The sequence below is a fragment of the Nematolebias whitei genome, chromosome 8 (assembly GCF_014905685.2).
Source record: "Nematolebias whitei isolate Nwh7 chromosome 8, NemWhi1, whole genome shotgun sequence".
In the NCBI taxonomy this organism is placed as follows: domain Eukaryota; kingdom Metazoa; phylum Chordata; class Actinopteri; order Cyprinodontiformes; family Rivulidae; genus Nematolebias; species Nematolebias whitei.
The window spans coordinates 31,825,255-31,834,821 of record NC_056505.1 but is presented as its reverse complement, the minus strand read 5'-3'; positions in this window follow the sequence as shown (position 1 = coordinate 31,834,821).

Sequence of the window (9,567 nt, the reverse complement as noted above, 5' to 3'; positions counted from 1 at the left end):
AAACATACGTATAATATGTGAAACATACGTATAATATGTGAGACACGAATAATATGTGAAACATACATATAATATGTGAAACATACATATAATATGTGAAACATACGTATAATATGTGAAACATACGTAAAATATGTGAAACATACATATAAGATGTGAAACATACGTATAATATGTGAAACATACGTATAATATGTGAAACATACGTATAATATGTGAAACATACGTATAATATGTGAAACATACGTATAATATGTGAAACATATGTATCATATGTGAAACATACATATAATATGTGAAACATACGTATAATATGTGAAACATACGTATGACTCCTTTCTCAGGATTCCACTTGCATCAGAAAGTCTCACTCAGTTGAGCAGAACAACTTGCAAACTTCCTTTCATTAAACATAAAACCGTCATTGTAATTCATAAAATAATAATTATCATCTCATACATTTCACAAAAATGACTACTAGTGTTTGTAACAAAGTGACATTAAAAAGGTCCTGCACAGTTGGTGTCTCACAGCAAACAGATCCTGGTTCAAATCTAAGTGCGGCCTTCCAGTGTGAAGTGTACGTGTTCTCTCTGTGAGCATGTGGGTTTTCTCCAGGGACTCTGGTTTCCTCCCACAGACCAAAAACATGCATGTTAGGTTGATGTGGGACTCTAAGTTGTCCCTAGGTGTGGGTAGGAGTGTGAATGGTTGCTTGTCTGGTTTGTCTCTCTGTGTGTCCTTGTCCACGGTGTACCCTGACCAATATGGTTAGCTCCAGATATAGCCAAGTTGTAACTTTCTTATAAGCCAGATTCAGTGTTCTTTTTCTTTCAGTTTAGCTCTAATATAACACATTAGTCATTTGAATTTAATTTTGTTGTAGAAAACTCACAACTTGTAAACCATATATGTTGGGTCAAACTGATTCGCCAAACCCTGCTGAGGAGAAACTACCAAGGGTTGGCTCTGTGCAAATTTGACCCAGAGCTGGATTACAAACCGTTTTTTGTTTTTTTTCTAACCTATCAGTTTTAATATGCATCTTCTGCTTGCCCAGAGAATAAATGAAAATAAACAAAAGGAGAAAAATTCATAGGAAAGAAAGGAAAATAACAACAACAACAATACTATTCAACAAAACGGCAAGATTCAATAATTGTCAATATTGAGTAAAACATTTGAAACTGTTCTGCATCTGGTGAAAAAAATTGGACACTTATTATTTATGACACAATAAAACCCTTTGAACTAATGATGTACGAACTGACTAAAAGCTGTAAATTAAATATCAATATTTAGAACAGGATCATTTATGTTGACAATGGAGGTTCGAGAGTTGATTATATCCAGATAGTTTTATATTTTGAAACTGCTGACAAAACATGTTTCAGTCCCTTTGGGTATCTGAACCTGTGGATATTGATAATTGTGCCGAATTGAAGAGAAAGTTACAGCCTGGAGAAGAAAGTTATTTTAACAACTGGCAACAGAGGGATTTAACCAGATCATGTACTGGTTTTGGCTTTGCCACCCAGTATGATGAGATAAGGTGTCTGACTTTGGTTCAAAGCTGTGTTTGGGCTGGGCCTGCTCAGAACCTCAAGGAGGGAAGGCAGCAAACTCAGGGGTCAACTGATGGTTAGTTGAGGTCAGCAGCTTATCCTAAGGTCACCAGAAAGGGTCATGGACACTGCCAGGTCTGGATCGGTGGATCCAAGGGCCTCAGGTTTCAGAGTCAGCTCTAAAGCATCAGATAATATTTCCAGAAATCAGAATCATTCTCGTCAGCAAGGAAGAAGTCTGAAGTCTTGGCTGTGGTTTTCTGAGCCGGAGGAACAAGTGGTTCAGTTTTCCCCTCTGATAGGAAGTCCGTTGTTGGTGATGTAAAAACAATAATCTGCTGATCTCTTTTTTTCATCAGAATGAACTAACTTGTTTCAGTTTAAACATGGATTCATAAACTCAAACTGCTGAAATAAGATTAACAAAGAAAAATAACACATGATGGACACTTGAAACCAGAGGAAGGGGACGGGGATGGTTGTTTACATTTTTCTTATACTGTGGACAACACAAACATGAAAATTTTATATTTTCTCTTTTTAGTTCAAAACTATTTAAAAGCTATTCCTCTGTCTTGACACAAATATGAACAACTTTTATAAGAAAAATCTAAACAATACATCTAAGTTATTGGAATAATTACTCTAAGAATCTTCTATCTGATTAAACCATTTTCTCCTGTAGGAAGCCTAAATAATTAATTTACTCAAAATCATTAAATTATTTGATTTATGACATTGACTGACAAATCATATCAAACATCCAATGTTATTAAATGTTAGGAATCTTGTCAGTTTAACTAAACTAGCATATTTGATATAATATTTAGACTCTGTGAAGGTCAGATAAAATATTCTGTTCCAAAAAACGATCATCTGACCAGGACAGCATAATGTCTCTTTGTGGACAGTGGCAGGAAGTGAGCGAGAGGTCAGGAGGTGAAAAGAAGAGCTCACTTCATGCTGCATGCATGAGACGTGCTTTGATAATGTGATAAGAGTTAAAACCAGCATCTCAAAGCATGTGAAGATGATTGTTGATGGGTTGTTGGAGGCACATCTTTATGGAATAAGGATGATGGGATGGAGACTTGTTGCAGGGACTGACTGCATATGTATGTGCAGACGTGTAAAAGCCTGGACAGTGCAGACCTTTTCCAGGAGCCCCATCCAAACCAGCTTAGTTCAAGATGAATTAGTTTACATTCAGTCTAGAACGGGGGTCTGCAACCTGTGGCTCTGGAGCCACATGCGGCTCTTTGGTCCCTCTGCAGCAGCTCTGTCAAGCTTTTACCAAAACTAACATAAAACTGAATTTTATAGGATGTTATACCCACAACAAAAAATGACTAGTTTTAGCTGTTTTCTGTCATTTCCTTTGCAAATATGTGGATACTAGTACTAATACACAGAATACATTAGGCTCACTTTAACTTAATGTTTTATTTCTTCAAAGTACTGACTCAATTTCGCCTGCACATTGTTTTAGTTTTTGAAAAATTGGCACAAAAAAAAACAATATATATATATATATATATATATATATATATATATATATATATATACATATACACATACACACACACACATACACTTTTTTTTCTTTACAATAATCCAGTCTTGTGAGATGGACTGGTAGCCTGTCCAGTGTGTGTGCCGCCTCTCGCACCATGACTGTTGGATATGAGCACCAGTTACCTGAAAAGGAAAAAGACAATAGATGAATGGTTGGATGGATGTTTGGAATCCAGTCTTTTGTCTCAAAATGTAAAAATATAAATAAATGTTAACAACCATTAGATGTTTTTAGTCTTATAACTTCACTCCTACTGGCCAGAAAAGCCCCCTCTAAAACACTTAATGTGGCCCATGGGCCACCAGTTGATAATGACAATTGTAGCAGGTTATACAGCTCTGGACACATTTAATTTAGTGAACGAAGGGCAGAAATGGCTCTTTTGCTCGTAAAGGTTGCAGACCCCTGTTCTAGAAAATAGAAGCCCTTGTTCACTGTGATGTTTTCAGCCATCAGAGGGCAGCAGAAGACAACATAAAACTGTGCTCTTCAATTTTCTGACCCTTAATGGTGTGACAGGGTTACACCTGTAGTACACCTGTCTGGTTCAGGCTTTCAAATTTATTTTTTTAATCTGATTAATTTATCAGACTACTAGTAATTTTGTCTTTGAGCTTGCATCAGATGTTCTCAACAGGAGGTTTAATAAAAAAATTAATAAAGTGCTCCACGGTGTTTTTTTATAATAAAGAAATGGGACCAAAGTCAATTTATTAGCTCATTTCTTGAATGACTTATTTTATGTACACAGTGCAGTTTCCCCTGGATTATAAAGCTGATTAATTATTATTGAAGAGTCAACAAGACAATTATTTGAGGCGGGCTACGTGTGTGTGTTTGCAAGCAGGGTATTAAATTTAAACAAACTAAATTAGAAATCGAAGTTTGTTCATGATTATTTGGCAGGGAAACAGCAGTGTGTAATATCCTGCTGATGAGCAAATGGAGTGAACACTTTCTTATCTTCATTAGAAAGTGATTTTTTTTCTCTCAAATTAATTCAATCCATTCGTCTCTCAGGTGTTACTGAGTGAATTCACGATAGGATATTGCTTTATATTCATTTCATGTGGATGACGAGACTGTAGTCACTTTCTCTGAACAGACACTTTGTTCTGTTCTGGGCTTTAAACGATTTGTTCAGAGATTAATATAAAGAAAGCTACACAGCAGTAGGATGCATACAGCGCCTTTAAAACGTATTCACCCCCTTGGATGTTTTATGTTTTATGCTGTATTATTACTGTCATAAATCAATCATGGTCAATATAAATTTGCCTTGTTTACAAAACAACAAAATAACTTATTCAGTGTCAAAGTTAAATCCAATTACCCCAGAGTAATACCAATTAAAGTATTTTAAAAAAATCTAATTTAAACTGATTGCATAAATATTCAATTATTTTAAAGTGATGGGCTTAATACAGCTCAGAGAAAAGATGAGTGAAATGTACAAGTCAGTATACAAAAAGATTTACAAGGCCCTTGGAGTTCTGTTGAGTCCAACATCAATAAATGGAACTATGGGACATGTGTAAATCTACCAAGAGCAGGCCAACATCCTCACAAACTGAGTGGCAGTTTGACAAAGGAGAACAGTGAGGGAGACCACCACGACACCGGTGACCACCCTGAAGGAGTTACAAGCTTCAGCTGGTGAGATGAGAGAGACTGTGCATACAACTGTTCTTGACTTCTTGACCTAAGTTTTATAGGAGAGTGACAAAGAGAAAGACTGTTAAAGAAAACTCAGATTAAATATTGACTAGAGTTTGTTGAACTGTAACAGACCAATGTAAAAACAGTAGGAAACAACAAAGGCGGTGAATAATTTGTACTGTAAATTATACCCCCAGTTCCACAAAAGGTAAGACTTTTTGAAGAATGTAAATAAAAACTGGATGAAATGATTTGAAAATCTCACAAATCCGTGTTTTATTCACAATGCATCATAGCAAAAAGGTTTAAACTAAATAAGTTTGCCATTTTTTGAGTCAGCTAATTTCAAATTTTATGGTAGCAATGCACCTCATAAAAATTGAGGCAGGACCATATTTTCCTCTGTGCAACGTCTCCTCTTCTTTTTCCAACAGTGAGTAAACATGTAGGAACTGCAGCTGCTGGAGAACGTGGTCCCGTTCTTGTCTGATGGAGGGTTCTAGCTGTTTAATAGTCTTGGGTCTTTGATGGATTTTTTTGTTGATGCGTCAAATGTTTTTAATCAAAGAGAGGTCTGAACTGTAGGCAGGTCATTTCAGCACCTGGACCGTTCTGCAATAAAACCATGATGTTGTAACAGATACATTAGTTGCAGGTCAGTTGTGTGAACATCTGCAAAGAAACAATCTGTTTGAAGAATTTCAGTCAGGATTTAGAGCTCACCACAGCACTGAATCTGTACTGGTGAAAGTCACTAATGATATTCTCATGGCCTCAGACAATGGACTTGTGTCTACTGGTCCTGTTAGACCTAAGTGCTGCATTTGACACAGTTGATCACAATATTTTACTACAGAGACTTGAATATGGGCAGCACGGTGGCGCAGCTGGTAGAGCTGCTGCCTCTCAGCGAGCAGGTCCCAGGTTCAAACACCAAACCAGGGGCCTCTCTGGGTGGAGTTTGCATGTTCTCTCCATGCATGCATGGGTTTTCTCCGGGTACTCCGGTTTCCTCCCACAGACCAAAAACATGCATGTTAGGCTAATTGGTAACGCTAAATTGTCCCTAGGTATGAGTGAGAGAGTGAATGGTTGTTTGTCTCTATGTGGCCCTGTGATGGACCCCGCCCCTCGCACAGTGATTACTGGACATGGGCACCAGCAACCCCCGTGACCCAAAATGGAAGAAGCGGGTAAAAGATAATGGATGGATGAACTTGAATATGATATTGGGATTACAGGAACGGCTCTAAAATGGTTAAATCATATCTATCTTATAGATTCCAATTTGTAAATACAAATGATGAATCTTCTTCATACCCCAAAGTTAATCATGGAGTTCCTCAAAGTTCAGTGCTTGGATCAATACTCTTTACTTTATATATGCTTCCATTAGGTAAAATTATTAAACAACATGGGATAAATTTTCATTGTTATGCTGATGACACACAATAATATTTGTCCATTAAACCCAATGAATCCAATCAGCTACTTAGACTGCAAGCATGTCTTAAAGACATAAAAACCTGGATGACCCTTAATTTTCTCCTGTTGAACACAGACAAGACTGAGGTTTTGGTTTTTGGACCTGAGCACTTTAGGAATTAATTTTTCAGTCTTTCCCCCTCCTTAGATGGCATTAATCTGACCTCCAGCTCTAATGTTAAAAATCTTGGTGTTATTTTTGATCAGGACATTCTTTTATCCCCCACATTAATAATGTTACTAGAACCACCTTCTTCCACCTGCATAATATCACTAAAATTAGAAACATCTAAAAATGATGCAGAAAAACTGGTCCATGCATTTGTCACGTCTAGACTGGACTATTGCAATGATTTATTATCTGGGTGTCCAAATACTTCTTAAAAAAGTCTTCAGTTGATCCAAAATGCTAGAGTTAGTAGAAGACATCATATTTCTCCAGTTTTAGTTTCTCTCCTTTGGCTCCCTGTCAAATTTAGAAGATAATTCATAATCTTACTTCTAACCTACAAAGCTGTCAACAACCTAGCTCCATCTAATATTACAGATCTTATTGCTCCATATTTTCCTAACAGAGCACTTCGCTCTCAGACTGCAGGTTTACTTGCGGTTCCTAGAGTTTCCAGAAGCAGAATGGGAGGAAGATCTTTCAGTTATCAGGCTCCTCTCTTGTGGAACCAACTTCCAGTTTCTGACTGCAAGGCTGACACATTGTCCAGTTTTAAGACAGGGCTTAAGACTTTCCTTTTTTGATAAATTCTATAATTAGGGTTGGTTTGTTATGCTGCTATAGGCTTAGACTACTGGAGGACAAATTGACCCAATTTCCTTAAATTATTTACTAAAATTGAATAGTTTTCATTTGATACTATTTCTATCTTAACGTGATTCTTGACCTGCCATTGTGTTTCTGTTCCTCCTTCCTGTTCCTCTCAAGCCCAGCCGGTCGAAGCAGATGGCCGCTTGACCTGAGCCTGGTTCTACTAAAGGTTTCTTCCTCATGAGGGAGTTTTTCCTTTCCACTGTCGCCTTCATGCTTGCTCAAGATGAGAGTTCTGCGATGAAGTTAAACTCAAAGCAGTCTGCTCCTCAGAAAAATAATGTTATTAACTTGCTTTTTATGTATATAAATGTTTCTGTTCAGTGCCCTGAGATGACTTCTGTTGTGACTTGGAGCTATATGAAGAAACTGAACTGAATTGAATTACACAGTTTAGCATTATTTTGCTGAAATATGCAAGGCCTTTTCTGAAAATATATATAATCTGGATGTAAACATCTGTAGTTCTCTGCAAGGCTGCCGTTAATGGGAGGCCTGGGGTCAATGGCTACTCACCAAAAATTAGCTTGATATAAAAGCCATTTTTGTGTGAGCTATTGTCCACTAACTGTGACAGCCATCTTGGTTGATTCCAAAAATTAATCAAGCGTAGATGTTCTTCCAATTATTGCTTTTTGGATGTTTCAACAAAATCCGCCCTCTGGTTTGTGTGATATTTTGCTAACAGACAGACAAACAAGCACATCCACGCACAATTACAATATCACAATATGTTCTATTATTTGATAGAAAAGCAGGGAACAAAAGATTAAGGAAGACCAAAATTTCTAAAATAACATACTGAACAAAACCCCAGCCAACAACTTCCTGTTGTTCCTGTGAGCTGCAGAGATTGCATATATGAGAATCTTTCTAAATTAAAATGCATGGAGCCAAGATGTTAATCTTTCTGGAGCTGTTCCATGATGAGAGGAGTCTAGCCCGGTGGACTCGTTAAGTGGCTGTCTCCAGCTGAGCTTCATTTCGTCCTTCAGTAATGTGCCCTAAGCCTGGCTCCAATAGTTAAAGACACACAAAGAAAAAGAGTCATTTGTGTTCCACTCGTGACCAAATGCCACCGTCAGCACTTCCGTTACTTTGGGTTCTTTTGAAAAATGAAGAGCGCAACTTCACTTGATACGTCACTGAAAGAGACGGGACAGAGGAGTGAAATGTCAAGATGTCAGAAACACACAGGCAGCTGTAATGACAAGAAATGATGAGAGCTCTTGTACAGGCTCAGTGTCTTTGAAAAACACTTGATGCCTTCAGTGAAAAGATTTGGACATTTTCAGTTTCAGAAAAATCCATTCAGTGATTTGTGACAGGATTGTATAGACAAAGTACACACACTCAAATACACATAAAGACACGGGTAAAAACATGATTGCTCCTCCTTCACAGGTGGCAGGTGATAATAAAAATTAAGATTTGTGTTATTGGGGACTGCCATGCAAAGGCATGGCAGTCATCTATTATTCTACACCTCGGAAGAGTGTCTACATTTCTATCTCCATTAATGCGGCCCGAACCACAGTGTCTACCCCCACAAAAGTTATGACTGGCTTGGCCCCGTTATGTGTGCTATGACTTTTTTTGGCATTTTGAGTTACCATGGCGACGTAATTTGCGAAGCAATATTTCACCAACTCCAGGAACTAGTTGGTGACTGCCCACTTATTATTCTACACCTGAAAAGCGTATCTTTTTCAACTTTAATGTGGCCCCGAACCGCAACGTGGACCCCCACAAAAGTTATATCAAAACAATCGGCCCAGTTCAGGGAAGTGTGCAATTACTTTTAATGGTATTCACAGTTACCATGGCCACATATTTTGCTAACAAATATGCCAAAGTTCCCATAGGAAATAAACAGGAGAAAACTCTTCACAGAAACTGAATAACATATAGAGCCATTTTGGTTTAACATGCAAGGAAGGCTGTGCATTATGCAAAGCATGGAAGGCACCTATTATTACCTATTATCACCAAATATTATAGTAATTAGTAATAATAATACAAACCGGATTCCAAAAAAGTTGGGACACTAAACAAATTGTGAATAAAAACTGAATGCAATAATGTGGAGGTGCCAACATCTAATATTTTATTCAGAATAGAACACAAATCACAGATCAAAAGTTTAAACTGAGAGAATATATCATTTTAAGAAAAAATCTGTTGTTTCCAAATTTCATGGCATCAACAAATCCCAAAAAAGTTGGGACAAGTCCATTTTTACCACTGTGTGGCATCCCCCCTTCTTCTTACAACACTCAACAGACGTCTGGAGACAGAGGAGACCAGTTTCTCAAGTTTAGAAATAGGAATGCTCTCCCATTCATGTGTAATACAGGCCTCTAACTGTTCAATCGTCTTGGGCCTTCTTTGTCACACCTTCCTCTTTATGATGCACCAAATGTTCTCTATAGGTGAAAGATCTGGACTGCAGGCTGGCCATT